The 14538-nt window shown below is 45.7% G+C and overlaps 1 protein-coding gene and 1 pseudogene across 5 annotated transcripts in view; both read left to right on the forward strand.

Moving 5' to 3' along the window:
- Nucleotides 1-14538, forward strand: part of PPP2R2C (protein phosphatase 2 regulatory subunit Bgamma) — a 348432-nt gene that overhangs the window by 45756 nt on the left and 288138 nt on the right. The gene's annotated exons all lie outside the window — the stretch shown is intronic.
- LOC149870075 (uncharacterized) lies at nucleotides 2210-3900 on the forward strand (annotated as a pseudogene).

The following is a 14538-nucleotide window of genomic DNA, read 5'->3' on the forward strand; positions in this document are numbered from 1 at the left end:
CCCCTTCCACTGCTAGAACAGGGAAAATAAATCTGGATGAGTGAGATGACCCACTTGCTCTCTGCTGCCTCAACTTCTTCCCTCAGTAACCGCCTACCCCTACTGTTAGACCCACTCTCCCTGGGCACATGGCAATGAAAAAACATGTTTGAAAACACTGATGGATAAACTGCTACATTTTATTCTTTCTTATTTTATAAATTGATAGAAATTTTAGTAGAGGTATTACACAAGCATGGCCTCTGTTCAAAACCAAAAAGCTCATAATTTACCATGTAGTTCGCTGGGCTGGCCCCACCAGAGACAACAGCGTTTTAAGCCATGATGATGCCACAGCTCAATTCTGCTCTGTATGTGTGCGCTACAGATACGCCCCTCACAAAGGATCCATGTGCTAATTAATCTCTCAGTCCTGGGATCCTCCAAAGTTTATATGCAGATGAGGCATAGGGCAACCTGGCCCACTCACCTCATGGAGGGCAGGGCCACACGAATTATATACAACAGGGTGAGAGAAGGAGCACAAGGGATTGTGGGTGAACTATTTGGGACCCTGTTTGGGGATGTTTGCCAGACATTTAAGCCTGGTGAAGAAAGAGGAATAATTGGAAATGGGAAAGAAGGGCACAGCTCAGCGGTGGGAGAGAAGAGGAAGTAAAATTGTATGCATTGTAGTGGTTCTCAATGACTTGAAAAAAGAGTGGGTATTGAGGGGGAGGCTGAGCCCAAGGGGCACTACAATATATCTTGTTCAGATAGGCTGCATTACTTTGTTTTCCCAGTATGGGCCGTGTGTTTTATAGTCATGCTCATTGTTGGTGGCATTTAAGCAATTTCATAGCTGATTTCCATTACTCAGCACATGCTGCTTTTAGCAGAATTTTAACAATTGAGAGTGTTTAGTGAGGTTTACTTGTAGGCAATTGTAGGACAGGGAGCTTTTTTCCTTATGTTGCTTGGGGGAAAAACCTGGTCTTATGTTCAAGTAAATCCAGTAGCTTGATACTACTGCTAAGTAGATATAAAGAAACCTAGTCATTCATTGCAGGGTGGTAACTTCTCCCTTAGCACTGTAGGTAATTCTTTTATTTTTTGGGAAAAGAAAATGGAACAAATGTTTAAAGAAAATAAAAGAAAACTGATAGGAAATTCAAAACCTCTTTTTGTTTTGGAAATATCAAAATGTTCTGATGTGATTTTTTTTTTTCCCCAAAACAAAACTTGCCAGGCTGCCTCTGTCTTTTAGGGACCCCTCAGGGAATCCTGCTGAATTTGGGAAAGTGGGTCATTGCCTCCTGAGGAGTATCTCTTCAGCCAGGGTTCCCAGGATTTGAGGGCAGTCAGCTACTGGATCTGAGGTAGGGAGCCTGGAAGTCTTAAGAGCCTGCCTGGGGCTTTCAGGGGCTTGGCTAGAACCAAGATCCTGGGCATTTCCAAGCCACATAAGGCTGTACCAAGGCTACAGATAGCGGGAATCCAGGCTCCGAATCAGCCTGCTAGGTTCAGAAGGTTCCATGAAATATTTTGAGGAATTGGTTTTATTTGATGATAATCTGTTTCATCCAAAAATTCCCAAATGGTTGTAACTGATACTGTAACCGTTACTCTGAACATATAACTGTTTTGTACTTCACTTCAGTTAGAGTGCCACAAGCACAAAGTTTAACACCCAACCCCTCCCACAAGCTTAGAAAAGGCGTGAAAACAGCATAGCCTTCTGACGTCAGGGGGAGCGGGGGGGAGGAGAATGGGGAAGTCTTTAAAAGCTGCGCCAAGTCCGCACCACGGCAGAAGCCATTTTGGGACCCGGCAGATCAGTCCCTTCTGCTGCAGTCTAGCTAACCACGTCAGCGCTTCTCCGCCACCGACTGTCCCGGCATACCCCTTCCCTGCGCACCGACCCGATTTGCGATCTGCGAGCAGAGAGAGAGTCGTTAATTTGTTTTGTATACAAAATGCGTTTAATCAAGCTGCTGTACCTACGCATCCCATTCATCGGCGTGTAAGTAAACAAATAAAAGTTTCTTGATTACAAGTTACAAAACTCGTGTCCTGTTCTGCGATCAGGAGGCTCCGTGATCCGCAAACAGAGAAAAACCTCTCCCTCCCTTAAAGGCAAAACGAATCACCTTTAGTGTGCCTCAGGTCCTGACCCTGCAGAGCGCACAACATGGCGTCATGAACAGGATGCCAGAAGGGAGCAGAGAACATGGAGGGGACGCTGGTGAACCTCTGCCCCTGGCGGGAGGGCTCACACTTGGTTACTGATTCTGATGAACTCTTGGCTCACATCGTGTACCATCAGAGTGGGGGAGTAAGCCAGAAGAACAAAATAACTGGCTACCTTTCCCTGAAATTGCCAGAGGGAAAAGAGTGGGCAGTAACCTTAAGCCCTGCAGCATTTGGGTGTATTATGCAGTCGCCCGCAGTCATTTACCGACCACAAGAGGCGACTGCGACATTAAGCCTGAGCAAAGTAAAAGCAGCAGGGACCGTCAACCCCACCCTGGCTCAGGAGTTCGCCTGTATTCGGCATGTTAAGGCGGTGAACCAACCCCGCCCGACAAGTTCAATTGCCCGGGACTAGAAGAAGGGTCCCGAGGGCACAAGTTACTACCACAGTGCCGTGAAAGTTTAGAATCAGACGGCCGCACAGCCACAAAATGGTCAGGGCCGAAATGGGATCGGGGAAGATAATCAATGTGTTGTTCCACACGGTGTCCATCCTGCTACATGAGAACAACAACCTCACATCCCAATTAAAAACAATAGCACAGGCGGCTGCTGAACAAACCACGGGGCCAGCACCCAAAGATGGCGGCAGCAGCAGCGTGATAGCGCCAAAACCCGAACATGGCGGGAACGGGGCGGAAGGGAAGGGGAAGCCACTCCCACCGACGCGTGAACCGCTCACGGCACTGACCGCACCAGCCCCTTACGTAGAAGAGGGAGGAGTTACCGCCGAAACTGAAAAGAGAAGCGAAAGTCTTTACTCAACCCTTCCTCCCAGAGGACCTGAGCCGTCACCACCCACGACTGCTTACCCTGTCGCTTTAGTTAAGCAAATGACCAATGGGCAGGGTGTGACCTGTACCACCACCACATACTGCACCCTCACTTGAGCAGAGATGCAGGAATTACCCAGAGTTGAAGATTAAATCCAATGAAACATTAATGATTTGGCTGGGTCATCTCGTCGTAGAATATGGGTCGGAGCAACTAGATTTAGATGAGTTCTCCTACCTAACCTGTCAAGCTTCATGGAGTGGAGGACATGTTACTGATCTAACAGCCGTAATGAATAACGTGCATTGGAACATCCCACTTCCATCCCTCGTCGCGGGACAAATCGATCATAAATCCCATCTATGGCACAAAGGATGCCCGGTCAACCCTACCGCCGAACAGCTACTACTAGATATCATAGGGACATCATACAGTACCTGGAATCCCAGAGCGTACCAACTGGGATTAACTGCAGCTCAGCGAAATGGACCATGGCCTCAGCGGTTCCTAAGAAATCCGGGAGCCATACCGACAACCATCGAGGCAGTAGAGGCCTGCGTAGAAGTTTATGGAGGAGACCACGCCATCACCCTCCGTCTCCTTTTAGCCCCACTAGTCAGCCAGCCCGCAGGAAACATCCTAAGCCAACTACCACGAGTCCAAGCACTCCCAAAATCTACAGCTACTACCCAAGCACACCCCGCCATTGCCACGAATGCAGGGAATTGGAGTGTAATGATGGCCGGTACCCCAGCCCGAGGCAATGATAGTGAACGGACGGGGCCCCAGGGGGCACTTCATGAGTGGGCCAACCGGTTCGAGAGAACTCCACGAGAACGGGCCATGTTCGGATTTCTACTTGCGAAATCCGGACTCAGCAAGTCGCAACTCTGAGCACTCAGGGACGCCGGACAAGAGAAACTGGCTGAGGCATTAGGATTCCAAGACAAGGCAAAAAATGAGTAGCTGCCGCCGGTCACCCTGGAGGCAATGAAGATCAGCAACCCTATTGCAGCATCAATGTACGACAGCCAGATAGCCAAGGACAACCAGTTACAGTGCGATTCCTATTAGATACTGGAGCCCAAGTTAATGTTATACAATTGACTGTCCCTCATATACTAACCTCTGGGAAAATCCTCATACAAGGCCTTAACTCTATTGATCAAGTGCAGCGAGTCAAATTCTTTCCAAGCCACTACCCAAAAGGCCTGACAGCAGTACTCAGGACAATCAACTTACTTAGAATCCTGGGAATAGGAGCCCTGCAACTGAAAGAACAAGTCCTTCAGGCACTACCCATTCAAGTGTCACAGATACACACGCCCAGACTTCCCCGCTTTAGTCGTTGGCGTTACAAACCAATTCCAACAAAAGAAACCTATAGAGCTGCTCTAGAAATACTACTTCAATGCCTCCTAGATGAGGGTAAGATACAACAGGTGACAACAAGCACATACCTGTCAGCAGGATGGGGAATACCAAAACCAGGAAACAAAACAGCAGTGCATCTTGTCATTGATTATAGAGAAGTCAGTAAAAGGTGCCACACCTTGGCCCAACCCCAGTCCAAAACCCTGTCACAAATCATCCATGAAATGTCCCAGGTACAAGCCAAGAATTGGGTGGGCTGTATGATCGACCTAAAGGATATGTTTTTCTCGATCCCCATCAACGACGAAGAAGGCCTCCTCAACGTGTATTGAGGGAAGCATGTACAAATGGAAAGTGTGTCCCCAGGGTTACAGCAACTCTCCAGCTCTAGCGTGTTCCGAAATGAATGCTACTCTCCAACGGTTTATGATGAAGGCAGGAGAGGAAGATCAAGATGTGAAGGTCTGGAACTATGTCGATGACCTCACTATTATGGGCTTCGATCGAAATAATAAGGTCAAACAAAAGGCCAACCAATTAGACACTCATTTACAACAAGAAGGGTGGACAATTAACGACAAGAAGTCAAACCTTGAGCCGACAACATGCATTCAGTTCCTGGGTACCACCTTCGACGGATCAACCTGCCAAGGGACGGCACATGATCTTCCCAACCAGCGGAATTGGAAGACTCACCCACCCCAGACATGCCAGGACTTCCAAACCCTACTAGACCAACTAGTATGGCTTCATTCCTACATACCCTCTCAGCACTTGCCAGCCTTAGCCAGGATACAAACTCAACTGCGAAATAAACAGCAGAAGAAACACCCTTGGACACCTTGGGACACAGAAAAGCTATCAGACCTACTCACAGCAGTGTCTAAGACCTGCCTTGAAGCCTATAATCCGAGCGAACCAATACACATTATAGCGGGATACACCAGCACACATGTTTACGTGACCGCAAAAAACACCGAAGGAGAATTGATCTTTAATACACACAAGACACTCCAGACTTGCCAATTCCGCTACGGGATCATAGGGAAAGCACTACTCACTCTTCAATTAGCACAACCCCTACACCAAGGACAAGGGTCAGTCGCCCTGCCAGGAGGAACACTATTACCACTTCTAGACCCGAGCCGGCCAGACCCTACTTTCAGAGGAGAAGTGTCCATGTGGAGCACTTTAGTACTCGAACACTACTACTGTTGGCATGACTGGAGCCACCATAATTTCCCGTCCCCACCAGAAGAAATACCGCAGAGAGTAACCCTTTATGGAACTACTCAAGCCATGTGGATGGCATCTGACGGTATATCCAAAGATGGAGGAGCCTTTGGACTTTACTGCAAACCCTGCCATAAACTTGATCTACGTCATGCAGAGTCTGGTGACTCTCCACAACTATGTGAGTTATGAGGATTCGCCCTTATGTTACAACACTGTCTCCAGTTATGGCCATCGACTCCCAGTATATTTACTGAATAATAATGGGAACAGCTGATCCCTCCGAGTACATAGATCTGTGGGAAGACATTTTCACAACACTTGAAAGATTTAAAAGATTACCACTGATCAAGCACACTAAATCCCACCAATCTGAGACAGACCCCGTTCATCAACAAGATGCTCCAAAACCCACTTCGCACAGACACCGTCTACACTACATCCACAACACTCTCTGAACCATATATCAGATGGCTACACGAACACTGGGGCCACCCAGGAACCAAGGCCGCATACGATCGCTGGCGACACACGGGAGGTAGTCAAGAACACGGTCCACGATGCCCTGGAGACAAGTGGCAATGGTTGCGAACAATGTGCAAAAGAAAAAGCACACCCCCACAAAGCAGAACAAGGAGCTTATGACCCAAAATACTTTGCCCCAGGGAAGGTTTGGCAGGTCGACCTCATGGGACCCCTGCCCGGAGCAAAGGGGGCAACCAAGGGACTTGTCGCTGTCGATCTAGGAACTGGGCAAATTGCAGTACTACCCCTTCGTAAGACCCGTGGCAGCGATGTAACTAAAGCCCTCACAAAAATCTTTGCATTTCGGCAGACCCCGAAAACAATCCACTCTGACGAAGGACCACCATTCACCGGAAAAACGATATCAACTTTCACCACATTACACAATATTGCCTGGCACCATCACCTTCTGTACCACCCTCAGTCCAATGGAGTCATAGAACACGCCATTGGGTTAATAAAAGAATGAATACGAGTCAAAGGGAATGGAACCTACAGAAACTGGACCAAACACCTAAGCAAAGTTGTTCTCAATCTAAACGTTGGAAAAGCCCTATAGGAACCACGAAACACAGAAACACCTCTCCCATGGGCTCCAAAATTTCAACCTGGAGAACTTGTCAGGATCGCAGTACCACATCCTACACAAAAACGCCCACGAGTATCTCAAGGAGAAATTGTACAAAAAGGAGACCATCCGAACACCTATATAGTCAACATAGAAGACTCTAATAGCCACCTGTTAGCTCACCACAACTGACAACTGGCTCTCCAGGCGCTCAAAACAGTTAGAGTGTCAACCTGTCTCGAACTCAGTTACTCTTCTTCTTATGTTATTTCCAGGTTCACCTTTGCCAACATGAGACTACTCTTCACCCTACTCTCGCTCGCCACCCTGCCGGTGATGAAATGCGCAAGCCCAAGTCCCACCGCAGACAACCCCATCCATACTGACAACACGATTCGGCACCTACTGTCGCTGTGGGCTGATGCTTTGGGAGACGGCGGGACGGGAGAAGGCCTGACTGCATGCCTCAAGATACCTTTGTCAGTTACAGACCCCGTCTTGATCCTGTACCTTAAAGTTTTCAATGTTTCAGATTGGTTTTCCCAGGTCTCAAAGGGTTTGGTGACCTCGATCAATATCTCTGCATCTCTAGAGGGCAGAGGTTCTATCTTTAAGGATTTCACCTGGCCCCATAACTTTACCCTTGTGAACCTCTCCAACACCACTTTGCCCCCTCGTGAGGACTGTTTCGAAAGGGAAGCCCCACACACTTGCTCCGCCATCCCCTGGGGAATAAACCCACAAGGCATCAACTGGTCTTGCCCTGACATGTCACTCGCCTGGAACCCCCCCACTCTATTACCCCACCTTGGTACCTCTCACTTACACCCAGCGGTGCCAAATCCAAATCTGAGGTCACCCTTTCCCCCCTTACCAAGCCCACACCTTTGGTCCACTGGAACGCTTCCTTGGCCATTATCCTAACCCACCAAGGGCCTCTCGGAAAGAACTCCTGGTTCGGGTTCTATTACCCAATTTTACAGGCAGTGCTAATAAGTGCCGCCTGCCACAATGTCACCTCCCCCTTCCGACAGTCTGGCCCGCCGGAGTGAGCCTCCAAACTTTTCAAGTTTAGCGGTACATGTTCAGAATTGGCCACGCCAGCACCATTCGGCCTCGTCTGGGCATATACTGACAGCCGACTGTATACTGTTTTACCTGCCACACTATCAGGTCTCCAGTGCTTTTTAGGCTCTGTCTCCTTTTGTCCCCCCTTGCAAGCTTCTTCCGCTCATCCCACAAGTCCACTCCTCCACCGATGCATTCGCTCCAATAATCCCGCATGGAGTTCACTTACATATGGCGAAAAGGTAGCCCAGGGTTTAAGTTGGGGCTTTGAGGGTTTCTTTGTTTGGGGCTTGGGCGTAGCAAAAGCCCGCGTAGCTATCGCCTAGCTCGCGGAACAAGTCGAACTCCTTGCCAACCGTACCGCAAGCGGCCTCGACTTACTCGACCAGCAATTACAGGCGACATCCCGAATGATCATGCAGAACCGCCTTGCCTTAGATGCTATGCTTATCCAACATGGAGGCCTTTGTCAATACTTAAACCTGTCCTGTGACATGTGTTGCATCGCCATCCCTAATGTTTCCCTCCCCCTTGAAAACCAGATCACCAAGATCCGCCAGATCGCCAAAGACGTCAGTGCTATCTCTGGCGTTGGCCAAGGGTGGTTGTTGAGTGTTTTTAGTGGTTGGGTTGGGATGCCTTGTCATGGCTGTTAAACTTACTCACCCCGCTGTTATCCCTCTTATTTATGATTGTTGTTGTGACTTCTTGTGCCTGTTGTGTTTTTCAGTTTTTGAAACGAAAGTTAATAACATTATCCGCTTTTGTGTACACCCACTTGCCAGCACAAGATCCGGAATCCGTAGAAAGCAGAAGTGAGATGTAACTGTGCTGTACGGCAAGGGGGCATGTTTTGTACTTCAATTCAGTTAGGGTGCCGCAAGCACAAAGTTTAACACCCAACCCCTCCCACAAGCTTAGAAAAGGCGTGAAAACAGCATACCCTTCTGATGTCAGGGAGAGTGGGGGGGAGGAGAAGTCTTTAAAAGCCGCGCCAAGTCCACACCACGGCAGAAGCCATTTTGGGACCCAGCAGATCAGTCCCTTCTGCCACGGTCTGGCCAACCATGTCAGCGCTTCTCTGCCACTGACTGTCCCGGCGTACCCCTTCCCTGCGCACCGACCCGATTTGCAATCCGCGAGCAGAGAGAGAGAGAGTCGTTAATTTGTTTTGTAAACAAAACGCTTTTAATCAAGCTGCTGTACCTACGCATCCCGTTCATCGGCGTGTAAGTAAATAAATAAAAGTTTTCTTGATTACAAGTTACAAAACTCGTGTCCTGTTCTGCGATCAGGAGGCTCCGTGATCTGCAAACAGAGAAAAACCTCTCTCTGCCTTAAAGGCAAAATGAACCACTTTTAGTGTGCCTCAGGTCCTGACCCTGCAGAACACACAACAATAATGTGAATTTTAACTTTAGAAATGGTTTCCAAACTAATCTGTTGACTTATTGTAGTACTAGATGTGCAGTGACTAGTTTTCTATTCTATGGTTTTTAGAGACTTGGTCAAAATTTTCAAATATTAATAAAGTCAAGTGTCAAAATTAGAAATGACCTGATAAAGCATCTGAAGGTCCCAGTGGCTTGTTTGAAAATGTTGGGCATTGTACTCCTTCATCTTAATATATACTTGATTTATATTTTTTAAAGCTGAACACAGTGTGATATTAATCTGTGTACAGAGATACAAAAATGTTGTGGCACAGGAAAAGTATCTTCTCAATATACTTCTTTGATGCAATACTTCAGAGATCTCAGAAACTGTTAGTTATAATATAGCTATGTTATGTTATTGCTAGTGGTGCATAAATGTTTTTGGAAAGCATACAAAAACTGAATGAGACAATCCTTGCCCCTTTAGGACTTATAGTCTAACGCTCACAGACAGATGAATAGTTGGTACAGTTCAGTTACTAATATGTGCTGTGGGTTTTTCATTATTTCTTTGTGTTTTTCTTTTACTTTTGTTTTAAAATTGGGATTACAGGTTAGTAGTAATTAACACATCAACTTTAATGAAGTTTATAGCTACAGTTTATACTCTGTCATATAACTTGCATAACATGTATGTATAAGGTCTAAATAGTGTACACCCACTTGCCAGCACAAGATCTGGATTTCTTCATGCTGTTCTAAGCATATTAACTTAGTAACTCTGGAGGAAAAATAATTGAGATTGCATTCACAGAATTAAATATAGTCATCTTCGGTTTACAGCTTTATATCAGTACTGGGGTTTCTTTAACTTCTTGTTACTGAATTTTTTGAGTATAGGTTGTTTTTTCACCGCTAAAAAATATTATGTGGCTAAGACCAATAGGAGGTTCATTGCAAATGATGCTGCCATCTGTCTAAGTATGTATTGCTGCTTTAATAACATTGAAGCAATGGTGGATTAGTCTGTTTATATTTCTAAGCAGATTTGCTGGAAGCCCTTTTTTCCTCCCAATGTATTGGTTTATTTCTCTAATATGCATTCATTTTTGCAATTCCACAGATTTTAACAGTTCCTATTGATTTCCAAAGGACATTTCTGTATAATTTTTTCTCATTATTTTGCCCCGACTATCTGTGTCTTATTATAGTAATAACTCATCTATGATCTTTACTGCATGTGCTGGTTCTTTTTTTTAAATTATAGCAAAGAAAATGATAGCTGCAGCACTCACCTCTGTATTGTTAGATGATATCCAGTAACTTTGGTACATCCTCCAAAATGTTTATTATAACTTGATCAAAGTTTATGTGTTTAGTAACCATTAAAAATTATAGATCAATTCCCTTTTGAATGGTATAATAGTACAAACTGTTCATATGACAAGAATTTAAGTTCACAGATTTTGCAGACTCCCCCCCGCTTGTAATAGAGACTTTGTTAATTAATCAGTCCCGGTAACTTTTCTATTTTTATCATATTTTATTTTATCTTTTGTTTAATTAAATACCTATTTCCAATGAGATGTAAAGTCAAGATGAGGACACTGTGTGGTCAATAAAAATTCTACAACATTTTCACAATGCCTGAAATTATTCATAGTTTCATAGTGTTTCACAGTGCTTAGGGGAAGGGACCTAAACAGATCATCAGGTCCGACGCCCAGCCCTGAGCAGGAACGAGTGTGGGGTCATAACACCCCAGCCAAATATCCCTCTTGAAGTGCGGTGCCCAGAAGTGGACACAGTACTCCAACGGCAGCCTGACCAATGCTGCATAGAGCAAAAGGATCACCTCCCTGGACCTGCTTGCCTTGCATCTGTAGAGGCACGACAAGGTGCAGCTAGCCTTACTGACCACTTCCTCGCATTGGCAGCTCATGTTCATCCTGGAGTCAGCAATGACTCCAAGATCCCTTTCTGCCACCGTGTTGACAAGAAGGGTGTTTTCCAACCTATAGGTGTGTTGCTGGTTCTTTCTCCCCAGATGCAGTACCCTGCACTTGTCTGTGTTGAATTCTATCCTATTCTCATCTGCCCACCTCTGTAACCTGTCTAGATCTAGCTGGATTCTGTCCCTTCCCTCCAGTGTGCCCACCTCACCCCACAACTTGGTGTCATCAGCTAATTTGGACAGCGTGCATTCCACACCCACACTCACATCCAGATTACTGATAAAGATGTTGAACAGTACAGGCCCCAGGACAGAGCCTTGTGGGACTCCACTGCCCACATCCCTCCAGGTCGAAAACAACTTGTCCACCACTACTCTCTGGGTGCAACCATCTACCCAATTTGCCACCCATCTGACTGTGTAGGCATCAATGCTGCCATCACCTAGTTTTTAAGGGAATGTGGTGGGAAACAGTGCCAAAGGCCTTCTTAAAGTCCAGGAAGATGACATCCACCTTGACACCCTTGTCCAGGAAGCCAGGTTCGTCAGGCAGAATCTGCCCTCAGTGAACCCATATTGGTTGCCCCTGAGCATTACCTCCCCTGCTGGGCCCTGCAGACATGCTTCTTGATAATTTTCTCAAAGGTCTTCCCAAGGACCTAGGTGAGACTAATTGGCCTATAGTTACCCAGGTCCTCCTTTCTCCCCTTCTTGTAAATGGTACCTGCCCAGAGCCCCGTAAGTGCTCATAAAGTTATGCCAGGGGCTCTGCTATGACCCCTGCCAATTCCGTCAGTACACTTGGGTGAAGAGCATCTGGACCTGCTGATTTAAACACATCCAGCCCCTCCAACAATTCCCTAACTAGGTCATCCCTGACCCTAGGCATGGCGGTGCCTTCCCTGTGTCTGTCTGTAATCCTAGTGGGGGAAATGTCCCGGTCCCTGTTCAGGAATATGGAGGCAAAGAATTTGTTAAAGAGGTCAGCTTTTTTGTTAGTTGCAATCACCAGATTGTCAAGCCTGTCCTGTAGGGGCCCCACATTCTCTGCTGCCTTCTTTTTACTCCCTATGTATTTGAAAAAGGACTTTTTGTTATCCCCATATGTCTAAAACACATTTCACCTGGGCTAATTCAATTCCATTTACCTAAATACTTCTGTCACTGTAGATTTCCTTTTATTTAAATATTTTGTACTGCTAGTGCTCTTAAAATGGTTTTCATGTCCTCTCACTCAAATACTGGGAGAAAGAAATAATTTGTATATAGACATAACTTGTGTTTTGAAAAGGTGAGGTTTACAAAAGGTATTATAGAATGGTGCTTTATATGTATTTTTATTATGTAGAGCTATATTCTCTGTCCTTATTCTTAATATGTTGACTTGACACGTGCCAGGTCAATGCTTGGGATCTCAATATCATGCTGTTAGACACGAGGGCGTGACACAAAATTATATACACACAAAATATTCATATGAAAATCATTGGTCTGCACACATATCTATACACAAAACACACACTTGGGCATCTATGTTGGTGCTTGGGGTTACTTGGGGGTACCTGGGGTGCTTGGTGACTAGGAGAGAGAGAGAGATTCCAGGACCAGAGTGGGGAGCAGAGCTGGGAGCAGGGTGAAGAGCCAGGAGGGGAGGGAAGCCGGGGGCCGAGGTGGCAGAGAGGAGCCAGAGGCTGAGGTGGCAGAGAAATGGGGGTGTTGGAGGCGCAGAGAGAGAGAGAGAGAGAGATGGGATAAAGATCAGAGTTCGGGGAGCAGAGATTGGAGCAGGGCTGAGACCACAGTAAGACAAAACCCAACTTGGGATTCCAAATAAAAGTTTTATTAGACAGAAAAGGGGTAACACAATATTCGGATTATAAATTATTGCTTTCTGCGCACACACTCACACTCACGGACTCACACAATGGTAGCAGGGGAGAAACGGCATAGTAGAGAGATTGAAGTCAAGGAGTATAGAAACAGAGCTCAGGTCCCTTGTTTGGAGGGAAGATGTGGGTGATAGCTACCTACCTATTGAGGCTGTGAGTTGATTATCGATGGCTAGTTGGGGTCTTCTCCAGCAAGGTGTTGTCCAGAGGGGGTCACTGGCAGGGCCTCTGGGTGGACAGGTGGCGTGGTATAGTGCTGGTCCAGATGGAGAGGGCGTCCCAAGGAGGTCACACTCTACCACTGCTTTTATGGGGGTGGGCTACCTGTGACTCCAGTGGGGAGGACATACTCAGTCAAGAGCCAGTCCTTCTCAGATGAAGACATGCAGTTCCAAGTGTCCTCTTTGTCTGGTGGGATACAATGGTGGAGTTGCTGGTTTCTATTCTGTTCTTTATTTCCATGTTGCTGGTTTCTTGGAGGGTGTTTATTTTTCAAATACTAGGTTTTGTCTCTGGTTCTGGGATTAGGTCTGTGGTTAGAAAGTTAATGCAAGGTAGTGGTACAGTTGTTAAGTTGATGGTCTGGTCACTATGCTGATGGTCTGGTCATTCAGTAGGAGCTATTTTTTAGCCTGCTACCATTATGTCTCAAGCACTTTCATTCACTCTCATTCTTTCAGGAACCAATTTACATAGGAGGGGTAGGCATGAGTCACAGTTACAACACAATTACAGTAGGGTATGCCCAGGTAGGGGACACATAATGGAGACTTGACAAGATGGAGACTTGACATTCCTTTGGCCAACTTACAGAAACAGGCCTAAATCATATAATATCAATATAAAACAGTAAAAATCACAATCACAATATGAATACAATATAAAACAATAAAAATCAATACTAAAATAACAGAACTCTTTTTACAGTGATACATGGATAATATAAAAGGGGCTTGTTACAGTAATGGAGAGCTTATCCTATGTTCTTAACTATGACTTTTCACAACTATTTATAAGGACTAGAGAGGGTAAAGGGAAAGTCAGAAATGGCTGGAGAAGGGAGGGAATGTATTTTTAAATAAAGAAAAAGAAAAACTGGGGGTTTTGCTACAAATGAATCAATGAATCAATCTTGGAATCTGCTTAGTAGTTTGTGAGATGTTCTTAAAATCTACCCAGAAACCTCCAGGCAGCCCCTGAAGCTTTCCTGAACTGTGGTACTCTAGACTGGTGGGGGGGAATCTTGACTTCACATATTTAGTCTTATCTAACATTTTGTTGCTGGTGAAATGCTTTCTGTACAGAAATCCAAAATTGGCCATGATCATGGTTGGTCTAGCTGCTTTTCTCCTGTAAAGAATTCTAGTGGGAATTCTAAATGCCAGCTCAATATTTGTTGAGATGGCTGCAAGATGTAAGCTTATCTTTAGTTTAGTGCATGTGTAATCCTTTGTGCAAATTTAATTTTCTTGGTAAAATTGCATGTTTTGCCTTCATATTATGCCCATGGTATTTCTTATGGTGTTCTCGGTATAGGAATGTCTG

The sequence above is a fragment of the Crocodylus siamensis genome, chromosome 2, assembly GCF_052110815.1.
Source record: "Crocodylus siamensis isolate JL-2025a chromosome 2, ASM5211081v1, whole genome shotgun sequence".
Classification (NCBI taxonomy): domain Eukaryota; kingdom Metazoa; phylum Chordata; order Crocodylia; family Crocodylidae; genus Crocodylus; species Crocodylus siamensis.